The sequence below is a fragment of the Phyllostomus discolor genome, chromosome 11 (genome assembly GCF_004126475.2).
Source record: "Phyllostomus discolor isolate MPI-MPIP mPhyDis1 chromosome 11, mPhyDis1.pri.v3, whole genome shotgun sequence".
Classification (NCBI taxonomy): Eukaryota; Metazoa; Chordata; class Mammalia; order Chiroptera; family Phyllostomidae; genus Phyllostomus; species Phyllostomus discolor.
In genome coordinates this window covers 17,552,537-17,567,267 of record NC_040913.2, presented here as the reverse complement: position 1 = coordinate 17,567,267, position 14,731 = coordinate 17,552,537, and the positions used below count along the sequence as shown (strand labels likewise).

General features: G+C 38.8%; 1 pseudogene; it reads left to right on the top strand.

Moving 5' to 3' along the window:
* Window positions 1-10,912, top strand: part of LOC114508447 — a 106,175-nt pseudogene extending 95,263 nt beyond the window's left edge.
* The last annotated feature ends 3,819 nt before the right edge of the window (window positions 10,913-14,731 follow it).

Below are 14,731 nucleotides of genomic sequence, written 5' to 3'. Positions count from 1 at the left end.
AATAAATTTAACATATTTTATTTCTCATATATAGTATTAGTTTTCATGTGACTTATTCTGCTTGCTTTTGTATTTTCAAAATATATTAAAATTACCTAAATGGCCCTACCAAGTACTATAGCAAGTATGATTTATTTTGATTGAATCAAGGATAGCATTTTGTTATACTTAGTTATCTATCCTAATCTGTATCATCACACACTGTAAAATTCAAAATATATATCCTGTTCATTCTTGAGTGTTGATTAAAACAAAAAATAGAATGATTATTTCAACACTTCCACACTGATACTCTAAACTGTCCATAAAGTAAGAAGGTAAATAAAAGAAATGCCTTTAGGAAGAGGAATGAAGAGGAATGAAGAGTTTATGAGTAAGTATTTTTTTATTATTGTTCAATTACAGTTGTCCTCATTGTTTCCCCACCACTCTCCCCTTCCTACCCACCTTCCACCTCCTGCATTCAATCCTCCCCGCTACCTTGTCTTTGTCCATGGGTCCTTCATACAATGTTCCTTGACAGCCCTTCTCCTTCTTTCCATGGTTATCCCCCTCCCTCTTCCCCTCTGGTCACTGTCAGTTTGTTCTTTATTTCCATGTCTCTAGTTCTGTTTTGCTCCCTTGTTTGTTTTGTTGATTAGGTTCCACTTATAGGTGAGATCATACGGTATTTTTCTTTCATGACCTGGCTTATTTCACTTAGCATAATACTCTCCAGTTCCTTCCATGCTGTTGCAAAAGGTAGAAGCTCCTTCTTTCTCTCTGCTGCATAGTATTCTATTGTGTAAATGTACCACAGTTTTTATATTCCTTCACTTACTGGTGCTCACTTAGGCTGTTTCCAGCACCTGGCTATTGTAAATTGTGCTGCTATGAACATTGGGATGCATAGGTTCTTTTTCGTTGGTGTTTTAGGATACTTAGGGCATAACCCCAGCACTGGAATTGCCAGGACAAAAGGCAGATCCATTTTTAGTTTTTTGAGGAAATCCCATACCATTTCCCACAGTGGCTATACCAGTCTTCATTCCCACCAATAGTGCACTAGGGTTCCCTTTTCTCCACATCCTCACCAGCACTTGTAGTTTGTTGATTTGTTTATGATGGCCATTCTGACCTGTGTGAAGTGGCATCTCATTGTGGTTTTAATTTGTATCTCACTGATGGCTAGTGATGCTGAGCATCCTTTCATATGTCTCTGGGCCCTCTGTACATCCTCCTTGGAGAAATAAGGAAGTTTTTTAAGGCAAAAGAAAAACTACTAGAATGCATAGTAGCTATTAAAAGGACCATACTATCAATGGAGTTGAAGAAAAATATTTTCAATACCTTAAAATTGTAGTTATATACATTATATTATACATGTATTTGTATTTCATAATCATAATAATATACATTGCAATAGTGTTGCAATGGCCTGCAAAGTCACCAGCTTGTTTCCTGAAAATAGTAGGTGTTTACTGAGCACTTATTATGAGCCAAACACAGTAAGACTTTTTTGCATGTCATTTCTTTTAATCATGATGGCATGATGACTTCTAGTTGTCACTACCTCAACATTTCAAATTAGAATACTGGAGTGGGGTGGAGGAGATTAAACTGTTTAAGTTAGTTCTCAGGTATCAAGTAACAGAGCTAGGATTTAAATGCAAGTGCACTGGACTCAAAAGTTATGTTTTGCTATTACACAGCATTGCGGTAATCTGGGTCTGATCTCACTGGACAAATCTATACACAGTTATTTGGCCTTCTTTGAGAGCACTGCATTAGTGAACTTTGCTGGCTAGAGTCCACCCCTGTATCTTTTTGCTGGATTGTTAGGTAGCTGTTAGAAAATCCTGTTAACAATATTTATTAATAACCAAAAGTGTCCATTACACCGACAGAACCCAAGCAGATCATTGCTCATTTCTTGATTTGCTTTTGGTCTAAGTTTTTAGGTTGGAGTTTATGAATCTTCATGGGTTTTACATGTTCTTTGAATCACCTTAAAGATATCTGCATATATGCACAGATATGTGTATCACATGTGAATTTTAATAGATATATTTATAGATATATTCATTTATCTATGTGAATATGTATTAATATTAGTTTATTCCTTTCTTGATATAGTCAAACAAATCTCAAAGTGGTCTGAGTTCTCCAATAGGCTCAGAGTCAATAGCTCCACCTCCAAACACCCACTATTGGATATAAATCAATTACATCATTATGTTCTTTAGACATAGTCAACCAGCAATGAATTTAGTAAAATATACTATTATTTAGTCACCTTTTTCTTCTTTATGTGAAATATTAGAATAAACTAGTGTAACAGTTGACACTTGGAATCTTTATGTGAACATAAAACTTGCTCATATCAATCTGTGAATCTTAGAATTGACATTATGTAACTAAAGGAAAAAATCCTTTTCTACTTCATCTATAGCTAGAACAGGGTGGTGTGCTGTGTGCACACTGAATCAGGTGCTCACGGGTATTTATATCATTGTTAGCCTCAGGTAAATTTAAGAATGAGCAACAGAAATTTCACAATTTGGTTTCCTAGTAGGTGCTGAAGAAAACAGAGCTTTTTTCTTCTTCTCTTATGCAGTGAAGGAAAAGAAGAAAGTAGATTAGATTAAATTAAAAAAAAAGGACTAATATCATTGCAGACAGGCCAAAGGACTTCTAAGAACAGAATAGATTATAATTTGTTTGTTTTCTCAACTATAATGTAACAATGTTGGTAACTAATATTTCTTGGTTTCTTACCTTGTACCCATTCATTGTGTTAATGAAACATGTGCTATCACATTCATTCTGTTATAATTATTTGAGGTAGTGCTATCATTTTACCAAGATGTGAGTAAGATCATATAATCAGTAAGTAGCACAACCTAAGTCTAGACTTGTATTCTTATCTATTTTTTCACTTTTATTCTTCTGTAATCCCCTTCTAGCTCATCTGCTCTCAGTGTCAATAGTGGTAGTAGTGTACTGACATTCTTGATTTCTGGATTTGCTAGCTTATTGTGGTTAAAACTAAGGCAAATGTTGAGTTCTCTATTTGCATGGATTCCAGTGCAGAGATCAAGAATCCCTTTGAGAAGTAATAAAAGAAAAAGGGTCCTAGCAGGCAGGAGTTTGCAGTCAGAAACCTGAAACCAGAGGTGACTGAGATAGTGTAAACTCTGGAGTTCCCAGAAACCTTGTCGGGTGCTTGAGATTTTCCACAAGACATGGACTGAAGGAAATGTATTTTCATATTAGGGGGTAGTATTATCTCAACTGACATCTGAATTATAGCTGGACTTGCACAACTTGGTCTTTGGAAACTTATGCTTATCTTTAGTAATCATCTAGTTAATAGGCTTTTTTGTACTAATTATCTGGTAATTTTTTTATGTCAACATTGCCTGTGTTATAGTTTAAGAAATAGTATCATCACTCTTCTCTATTTCTGGTGTATTATTGTCCTCTAGTTTTGAGAAAGGTGACCAGATGTCCCAGTTTGCTCAAGAGAGTCTTTGTTTATGCCTTTTGTCCAAAAAATATTAATAGAGTTCTAGCTTGTACAATAAATTCCACGATCATCCTATCTATTGGCAGCATGAGTATTTCTTATTATCTCTGAAGGACTCTTAAAAGCAGTTTATCAGTCTCACCTTCAACTTTTCTGAGTTCACGATGATGCAATCCAATTAGACAAAAGATATGAACTCATTACTCTAACGTAATTTCTCAAAAGTATGACTGTCACATATCTATGATTGATTTTAGGGTAGATGTGAGAGAACTTATCCCCTATTTTTATCTGCTAAACACAACAGTATAGATTAATGAATAAAGTGTATGCATTAGATACAATGGTATTTGGGTTTAAGTCTCAGCTTTGGTAATAATCGTGTGAAGTTCAGAACATATTTTTAATAACTATTTCTAACTATTTATTTACCCTTGAAATGAAAACACTCTAATAAATGAACATAATAAAATTCTTGTGACAGCTAAATTTGGCACTTTATAAAATGATTAACATTATTTATGACACAGAGTAGGAATAAGGTTTAACAAATGGTCACTTTATTATCTTCTGTCAAGAAATACCCTTCAGTATTAATCAGGTAATAGATGTGTTGCATTTGGCTCAAGCAGAAAATGAACTTCTGTGTTTAAATGAACCCGACAATTTTATTTACTATTTTTTATGATATAAAGATAAGCTTTGATGTAAAAAAGTAAGCTCTACAGTTGAATTAATAAAAAGTGACACAGAAAATTTCAGAAACAGAAGTAAACACTTTGTATCTATTCACAAATAAATATTTAACTTACCACACATAGTTTGATGTTTGTTTAAAAACATTTTTTTCTTTTTAAAACTGATCTGCCTTGAGGGATATTTGCTGGATTTTGGAAAAAATATTCTCAATTTGTAAATATTTGCCCTTCATTTGATTTCCAGTTTTTCAAATGAATTGAAATACCTTTATTTCTGTTAGTTTTCTCTCTTTTTAAACCACCTTATTGAAGTCTAATTTATGTACTTAAATTCTCCCACTTTAAGTATAGAATTTAATAATTTTTAGTAAATATGTCAACTTGTGAAGTTATCATTATATCCAGTTTTAGAACATTTTCATCACCCCAGTAAGATTTTTCATATTCTTTTACAGTTAATCACCGCTCCTGGGCAAAAATGGTAGCTTTTAAATAAGCAATCCTACTAGAATGTTTTCCCCATTTCAAGGCCACTCTGAATCAAGAATGGCATTAGAAATAGAGAATATGGTTCTTTCGCCAAAAAATGTAGTGGGGTGAGAGCAGATTCCCATCTACCTTGGATGGCCCAGGAGACGGAGAACGTGCCCTGAGCAGGGGAGGTGGCAGTGGCCTCACTCAGCTGGAACCCCACGGAAAGCCGTACCCACACAGGGTGGCATCGATCTGAAAACTTTTGGTGGACGTCTCTGCCCCAGTGATTATGGAAGCCTCACCCTAGCCTCATAATGCTTTGCATACAACGTATTATGATTTGTAAGATATTCCAAATAGGTTAAGCTATAAAAACACTACTCAACCTGAACAGTATGCTTTGATTTGACTTTATGCAGCCATATTTGCTCTTTTCCTGAACTGTTTTCCTCGGGATTAAATGGATAAAGAAACCCTCTAAATTTGGAAGTAAAAAAAACTTGACCTTTGACTTAACTTTTACCTTTCCACAAGGCAGTGTTTCTATCTGTTAAAGGAGTTAATACTATTTACTCTACCTTTTTTTCTTTTAAAAATTTCTTGGTGATATTCGAACAGGAAAAGATATTGCCATCTAGAACATTTCTAATCACCTCTTGCTTGTACAACAGCTACTAGCTTCCTTGTGGTCCCCTGGCCTCGATGCTTTCTAAGTCAAAACCACTGTTCTTCACAATCAAGGTGATTTTTAAAAACACAGGTCATACTTAAAACTCTCTATAGCCTTTCCACTGAGAATAAAATTTTAAATTCTTTCTAAAGTCTCAGGGCCATGTGTAACCTTGTGTGTGTCTCCATTTTCAAGCTTGCCATTTTAGTCTTTGCTCTGGAAACACTGGGTTTTTTCTTTTCTTTTCCTCTCCAAAAGATCTTGGATCTCCTTTTATTCTCATGTTAATTATTATTCATTGTCTATATCCTTTGCTGAAATATAAGGTTCCTGAGAGAAGGAAGCATGTTTGTCTTTTTTCCTACTGAACTCTGAGTACCGGTGACAGGGGCTGGCTCACAGTAGATACTAAAAAAGGAAGTATCAGGTGAACCTGCTTTCAGTGCGAACATCGGCTACTCTCAGAATAGAAAGGCAAGACAAAAAGTAAGCTCAGGTATTTTTCAGATTTATATGTTAATCTCCATGTAATGTATTCATTAATTAAAAGTCCCAAGTATCTTTAATGGGGGTAATCCCAGCATCATACTAGGGCTAACATTTGTTGTTATTCGATTTGCATCAGACAATGTGGTATTTACATTTGGTGTGCTTCTCTTGTCTCGTTCATATGTAAAATGAAACTCCTAAATATGAGTGGAATAATACACAAAAGAAAAGTTCCAGAAGAGAGCCTTTTTGTTGTTCGACTTAGCACTCAGCTCTGACCGCCTGCACTCCTCTTGCCCCTGCAACAACACACCTCCGGGACCAGCCAACACCATGGATTTTGCAGGCCTGAAAAGGCCTGCCAGCCAGCCTCCAGGTGCTCAGTGACTACCTGGCAGACAAGACCTACATCGCGGGTTATGTGCCATCTGAAGCGTGTGTGGCAGTATTTGAAGCAGAGTCCAGTCCACCACCTGCCAACTGGTATCATGCCCTAAAATGGTAAAATGGCATCAAGTTTTATGAAAAGGAACAGGCCAGCCTGCCAGGAGTGAAGAAAGCTTGGGCAAGTATGGCCCTGCTGATGTGGAAGACACCGCAGCATGTAGAGCTACAGAGAGTAAAGATGATAATGACATTGATCTCTCCGGATGTGAGGAGGAGGGAGCAGGGAAGCAAAGAAATGAAGAGATTAGGAGAAGAATGCCTTGCACAGCAAGGAAGCTAAAAATCCTGCTCTTGTTGCCCACTCTTCCATCTTATTAGATATGAAACCTTGGGTGACTAGACAGATAGGTAAAATTAGAGGAGTGTGTCAGGAGCATTCAAGCAGCTGGCTTGACCTGGGGTTCTCTAAACTAGTTCTACTGGGTATGAAATTCAAAAGAAAAACTTCAAATACAATGTGTAGTAGAAGAAGATAAAGTTGGAACACATATGCTGGAGGAGAAGATCACTGCTTTTTTTTTTTTTTTTAAACAGTGTTTTTTTTATTTATTTATTTTTAGAGAGGGAAGGGGGAGAGAGAGAGAGAGAGAGAGAGAGAGAGAGAGAGAGAGAGAGAAACATCAATGTGCGGTTGCTGGGGGTTCTGGCCTGCAACCCAGGAATGTACCCTGGCTGGGAATCGAACCTGGGACACTTTGGTTCCCAGCCCGTGCTCAATCCACTGAGCTACGCCAGCCAGGGCCAAAGATCACTGCTTTTGAAGTCTACATGTAGTCCATGGATGTGGCTGCTTCCATGCAACAAAACCTAAAAATCCATCATGGATCATTGCCCTTAAATAAAGCTTGAAAAAAAAAAGTCACAGAAGAGATCTGGCCCATAAATATAGAGGGGGAGTACTGCATCTCAAGGTCTGTATGAGAAAACTCTACGTCTTTGGATGAAGCCAATGAAAAGTTAGCATGAATGGAACTCTAGGGAATTTTTTATGTGGGTGTGTCTGGAATTTATTCAACTATATGCAGTAATTATTTCCCATTAACATTTATTTTTATATTAAGTTTTCATAGTTTTAAACTTCTTAAAAACTTGGACTTGTAATTATATTATGAACTTGGACAGGGCTGTTTGCTTTCTCTTAAGAAAAATCATGACATATTTCCAGGGGCAAGTGTTGCTTAGATTTCACGTTGACTTTCAACAAGTTGGACTAGATCTGAGAGAGGAAAAGACAGAAGCTGTAGTAAAAAGATAAGTACCATTTTTCCATACACTGAGAAATAATTCTACGACATTTTTACTGTAGAAGATTTTGGATGTTGAGGAAGAAAGATGTAAAAATAACCAGTTGAATGGGTTAGTCGTTGTCACATGTAAAGTTGTGTTTTTCAGAAAGAGATACCGGTGATCATACTTGCCTTGAATTAACAATCCAGGTTGCCCAAATCTTGTACCTTTCTTAGTTTATCTGTGTGTGTGTGCATGTTTAAACATGTACATATGTGGGGGTACATATATGTATACACATACATACACAAAATGGTCACTTCCAATAGTCTCTAGTAATCATATGAGCCATATGACTAGCCCTGCCCAATGGGCAAAAGTGTGATTATCACACATCACTTGTGGATCAAGCAAAACAATTGTAGATTTGAATTCTTTATTCATTATCTTCCTTTGCCACAATTATGTAAAAACCAAATACTGCAAATGTCATAATTAAAAATAAAAGCCACCTGGCCTCCTGATTCACCATGTGGAAGGTGGCCACCCTGCATTAGTACTATGTGAATAGGAAACAAGATTTTGCATGTTAAGCTACTGAGATTTGGGAACTTGTTGATTATTGAAGAATAACTTTTATTAGTCAAGAACTTGCCAGAAAGCAGTTCAGATTGTTCAAATGCAGTACGTTTAATACAGAAAATTGGTTGCATAGGTGATGCAAAAGTACACAGCAAACCCAAGGCAGTAAGGCAACCCAGAGATTTCGTATAAGAAAGTAATACCTATGGGATAGAAGGACAATGGGAGGAGATGGTGTTACCCAGAAGCTGAGGCATACAATGAAAGCTACAATGACAGCGAGGCCTTCCTGATAGAAAGTGGAACAATACACAGAAAGGCTATTTGGTGGGAACTAGAAAGAGAAGTGACAGAAATCAAAGGTGATGGGATATCCACCATTCTTCCCCTAATCATCTGCTCCTATCAAAAATCCAGAGGTGAAGGGAGCTGAAGAATATAGTTCTCGTAATATGTAGCAAAGCTGGGGATGGATAGTATCAACCTTAAAGCACCTTGTTCTTTGGCACAATAGCTTATCCTACTCTAGTGAGTAGGCTGACTCTGTGGGAGAGAGCACAGAGAAAGTGTGCACTCCTCGGCTCTGATAGATGCATTCTTTTTTTGTCAAAGTGAGAGAGCCAGTGCGAGTGCTGTGGCCCAATACACTTTTTCCTTTGATTTAAACAAATTTCTGGAGGAGAAGGAAAAAATATTGGAATAAGGAGAAATAATATCTTAAACTCCTTCAAGGGGCCAATATCTTCTTCAGCTTTTGTTTTCTCTTTTAACCCAGTAGACTTCATGGCAATGCCTTAGTGAACTAGGAATGCTGATACTTCTTGAGTGGAAGAGGTGGGTGGCAAGGACTGTTGGTCTGAAAACATTTGATCAGGACTGACATTGCACCTAACTGGAAGACACATTTCCAGCTGGCTGGCAGCACGTGGAGGCAGTATGACACTCACTAGCAAAACTAGGAAAATCACTTGAAGGATACAGATAGCTGGCATTTTTATTCTTGCACGCTTGGAGCGCCAGTGGCCCTTTGCAATGGTAAAGTGAATCTCAGGTACGGGTGTCATGTTGTTGGGCGATACATCAGAAAGAAGAGACCGGTTGCCTGATGGACAAGAGGTCACCAGACCTGCCCTCAACTGTGTTCCTCCTGAGGTGTGTTATGTGAGTGATACATATAAATGCTTCAATTCTTCCTGCTTTGATTTTATTTGTTAAATACCATCTGCGTGAATCATTTCTGATTCCAACCCCCGCCCTTTGCCCCAGCTTCAATTCACAATCCTAGTCCAAGAAGAAGAAGCAGCAGCATATTTCAAGTGATGAAATCTTTCACTCAGTTTGGCTGAATACACAAAGGAGGTGTCTGCAATCTGCCACCAAGCTGAGGGATTATCGAAGGCACTGTATGGATCTCTAACAGAAGAGCATGAAGCGGGGCTGGCTCTAGCTCTGCTGTGGTCAAGTTATGCATATTAACAAAATGTTTTCCTTTCCCATCTCTCTCTGACCTTCCCCTGTAAGGCTTCAGGGATGAACCTTCACCTAATGGACTGACCAGTGACAGAATGGATTCTTAGGAGATATTTCAAGCAGGCTCCAAGAATCCCCCCGTTCAGCCCCGCCACAAATCCGTCGTTGATCCTAGATGCAGGCTACAGCTGGCAAAGGAAAGGAAATACAGAGTTCAAAGTGAGGTGAGGAGGCTCATGGCCAAAAAAATCCCATATGCAGAGACTACTTATGGCCTACCCCAGCCCATATGGAAGTTCACTGCTTTTACCATTTAGAGTTCCCAAGAGAGCCTGTCTGGAAGGAGAAATAAATCCCCATCCCCACTAACACCAGATCCTGCTTGCTGCATGTGGGATATTACTCAGCAGGCGCAGCTGCACTTGCAGTTTTATATAAACATCCGAGGCCTTTCCTAGAGCCTGAGTCTCACTCTCTCGTTTGGAGCACTTTCCTCCTAATTTCAAGTTCCCTGCACATAAACAACCTCCAGAAACCGAGCCCGATGTAAATCATGTTAAAGCGTGAAAAGAGACGGTATTTGGGCCAGGACCCAGGATACCAACTACTTGAATCCTTCCTTCAACCCACACTGCTCCAAACGCAATATGCCCGAGAGATATGTGCACAGAGGGCAAGGCCAGGCTAAGGCCTATTATTCAACGCGGTGTGGCTTTTGCCCTGAATCCCAATGTAATATCACCTCCTCGGGCAGTAACCAAATAAAACTGGCCCCAGACTGGTTTCACCTGCCAAATGTGTGGGAGCAGATCCCACTACTACTGATTCAGGTTTTAACTTTGCACCCAAAACTCTCCACCCATTAGGACTGAGGCCAAAAACCATTTCCTGCCTTTGACAATGACCCATTCTTGATAGAAGAGAGATGAATGAGGAGGAGGCTGGAGCCAGGCTCGTTTGGTTGGTAGATGTGCCGGGAATAGGGCAAGAGTGTGAGCTTCCTGGAAGAGGCCACCGCTGAGATGTATTCGTGTTGTTTCTGTTCGCTTGTTGAAAATGAAATCTATATCCTTTTTGCCCGCATAACATGCATTCTCACTTTTATTTCCTGATTTTCCTGACTCGTTTTGACCCTTTTGCATTCAGGTGGGGGAATATGTCCCAGGCCCAGACAGAGGATTACATCCCTCCAGCCACAGCCGTTCAGAGATGGCCATGAAACCTGATGAAAACCAAAGAGTCTCAGTTGGGGAACTTTCATTAGAGTCCTCAAGAAAGAAGTCATATTTTAAACTAGTGTTTTTGAAACTGCTGGGAGCCATTTTGTCACTGTGGAAATCTGCCTGAGAACAGAACCACGCAGAGTAAAAAGATAGTATCCCTGGGTTTTTCAGTTTAATTAAAGAAACAATTCTTTTCTTTCTTTCCTTCTTTTTTCTCCTTTTTTTTTTTGTCCTTTTCTTCTGATTTTTTTCTTTTTTTCCTGGAGCATATTTAGGTTACATTCTTGTCACTTGGAGTCTCATGGAGATTTGCAATACACATCATGTTTTCCCGATGAGCTGTCTATTTCCACTTCTATGTTAATTGTATCTGCAAAATGCCTTAATGTTGTATTCTTATACACTATTTTGGAGGATCTATAGGGATTGTTGGGAGGACAATTCAGAGTCCAGTCTCAAGAATCAAAGTCACCATGAAGAGCTCTCATAAGTAGGTAGCAGCAGCTCTAGACAGCATGAGTTAGTTTTGGGATTTCTACCCTGGATTCACTGGGGATTTGTGTTATTCCTGTACAAATAATGTTACTTTGTTAGCTACTCTGTCCTCTTGGAGACCCTCTCTTCTGTCAGACAGCAGAACTATCTATACATCAGTTTCCCTCATTATCTGGCTTTGTTCAATGTAGCCCAGAGGATTGGTTCCTTGCTGTTAGTGGTACAACCTTCAGAAAATGTTCCAGCTAATTTTTGTACTCCTCATTGGGCTATTAAATTCAATTATCTGATTGATTACAGTTTATATTATCCGTTCTGTAGGAAGCTTGGGACCCATAGACAGAGCATCAGAATCCCTATTTTTTTCCTCAGGCCATTGAACTTAAAATTGGCAGAGCATCTAACCGTAACGTAGTAACACGTATGCTAGTGTGATGCTGTATGTCCATGGTGAATGAGTGAGCCTTAAAAATGTGCTTGAACCTTTCCTGTGAAAAAAAGCATGAGCTCCAGCCTATATGTGCATTGTTTCATTCTTTGTGAGTCTTCAGCTGGCAAACTGAGGGGTTTCTGGCAAGCGTTGTTTTCTGAGTAGAATACTCTCACTTAGCTAAACGTGAAGCCACTATAACAGCTTCAGTTGGTTCTTCGGTCACAAGGACACAGTAACAGCAGGAGCGAAGTAGTTACCTTAAACTCTGAAAGCTTTCTTTCGCTGCACTCTACTCTCTTTTTTTTCTGGGTCGTCATCTCTTCCTTGGTCCTGGCACAAATGGTCCCTACAGTTCTAACTGGAGGTCAAAACCTTTCTTTCATTTAATAGAAAAGCTTCCCCTAATTTTGTGGTGGAAAATGAGTCCGGGCCATAGTATTTGCTCTGTGGCAAACACTATGGAAATGCACTGAGCTTTGAGGTTAAGCCAGTGCCCTCACTTGTCAAAACCCCGAGAGATGGGCCATTGTTCTCTCAGCTCTCTGTGATAACAAGATCCGTGGTAGGCTAAATTAGCGTTTCCACTCCTTCCTCTCCCCAGATAACTTGGGCAAAATTTAGACTTCATTAGCGTAGAAAAACTACACCAAGCAGCCCATGACTTCTCACCTTCTGCCATATTTGTCTGTATGTTTACGGGAGGTGTCAGCACAGCCCGAATAGCGCCTCATCACTGTGTGTCGGCGCGCAAGGACTTGCTGTCCTTGTGGGCCTTCCCGTCCTTGTGGGCCTTCCCATCTCCCATGGATACCCGTCCTTTAACAACTTAGATTCTGTTGTGATGTATTATGTCCTATTATGTCCACCCATATGGAGAATATTAAAGCCGGAATCACGCAGCCTTTTAGAACTAGTAAGATAGGCTTGCCCAATATTATCTCTGGTGAAACAACACAGATATTTTAAACGTCCAGGACAAGTTTTCTCATGCCTGTGTAAGTTGGTAATATGAAATTTTTCCTCAGTTTTTTTTCAGGCAGTTTGTATCATAAACTATGTAGGATTTGCATATGTCTCTTTTCCAGAAAAATCTGAGCTTTGAGGCCCATTTTCTTATCTCAGAATTTAACCACTAAGATTATACAGAATCCTTGTTTTTTTATTTGGCTCTGGGAAACCCTTTGTCCCCAGGTTGCCACATGCCTGAGCCTATGGCTGTTTGCTCAGTAGTTTATCATGGACAAAGGCTGGATGATACCCCCGAGGAGGAGACGGGTAAACCAGGCTGACTGTCTCCAATTTTCACTACCTAAAACATCTGCTGTGGTATCACTTCCTGATGTTTATTGTCAATTTATCAGGATCCAGCTGCCTCACATACTCTGGGCTCCCACTGCTTACTCACTCAGATTTTGGAGTTTAACTCGAACTGTCCCTTTTCAGCGGAGGAGATGAATCCAGGGCATGTACATGTGTCTTTAGCAACTCCACAGTGATTTATGGACTCCTCAGGTTCTCTCAACTTGAGTCAATACGGTGCTACTGAGAGACCGTGACTCAAAGAGGTGGGAGGGTTGGGGAATGTTCTGCCTTGTTTAATAGTATTTAACATTACTGGAAACTTTTAAAATGTCTATGAATGACATTTAAATTTAAGAAAACATAAAATATAGAGGAGCAATCTAGTATTGTAAAAAAATCTGAAAAACATCAAAAAGTATAAAGTAAATTAAAATCATATACAATTCCATTACCCAGAGGAAAATCATTGTTGACACTTTGACATATTTTTTCATTTTCTTCTCTGCTTTTGTATCTGTACACATGTGTATATATGTAATTTATTTATATATATACATATATGAGTATATGGGTAGGTGCTGCTTTATGAATATCTAAACTTTTTTCAGATTTAAAATTTTGTAAGAAATATATTTAAATTACTATACATTTTTCTAGGATATATACATACCCACACACATTACACGTAATGTAGATGATATATCATATAGGTAAATAGACATACAGATTACTTTTAAATGTTTACTATTATAAATAATGCTATTAGTTAAATCTCATGTATATTTCATTGTTTCCATATGGCAAATTACCACATTTATTTTCAATCTCCAAATCTTCCGTTCCCTGTGATCATTAATCACTGGCTTAAGGCAACAGGTGTTTTCCTCTACTGTTCTGCCTGCCCCACTTTATAAAACAGACTTTTCCATTTGTGCCTCCTGCCTCCCCTCCCCCCGCCATGTTCTCCAAGAACCTCATGGTCAGCGCCTCCTCCGAACATCATCACACTCTTCCTCCTAGACCTGCCCACAGCCCTGATCTGAATCCACCGTCAGGTTTGATCTAGTCTTATGACTGCTCAGACTATCCTGTTTCTCCTATCTTCTGTCAAGAACGTAGATCTCTTTAGAGCTTTTTATAAGCCTCTGCCTTTCAAAGGGGCATGGAGAGTTTTCTGAGCATGGTGCCAGTAAGAAGGATGTCACATATACAAACCAGACCTTCCCATGCCCCCCTCCTCCCAGCTCTGATTTTTCCTGTCCAAAACTGCCTCCTGCTTTTCCATAGTTATGAGACGGGACCAAACGATCCTGCTTAATAGGCGAGAGCTAGTTCACAATCAGATGGCTGTTTCCCCACTAAATATGTTTTCTTCGCCTCCCTTAAATTGTTGAACCCTTCTTTGCCATCAATGCTGAATTTTAAAATAACATCAGGGGAAAAAAAAACAGGTATGTAGAACCTGAAAGTATTTCAAAGCAGAGCTGATCTTTCAGATGGTGAAAGAAATCAAAGGTAATGGCAGTTCTCTTATATTCTAGACCTTGGGTTTCAACCACATTCAAAGCACAGTTTTTCAAATTTCCTATTGTTCTCTTTCATATAATCGAGCATGAGAAGAAATGTATTATAATTTCTAGGGCCTGGATAATTAATCACCTCCTTTCATGTTCTGTGAATTCCGTGGTAATAGAAATCTCACTTATACTGACA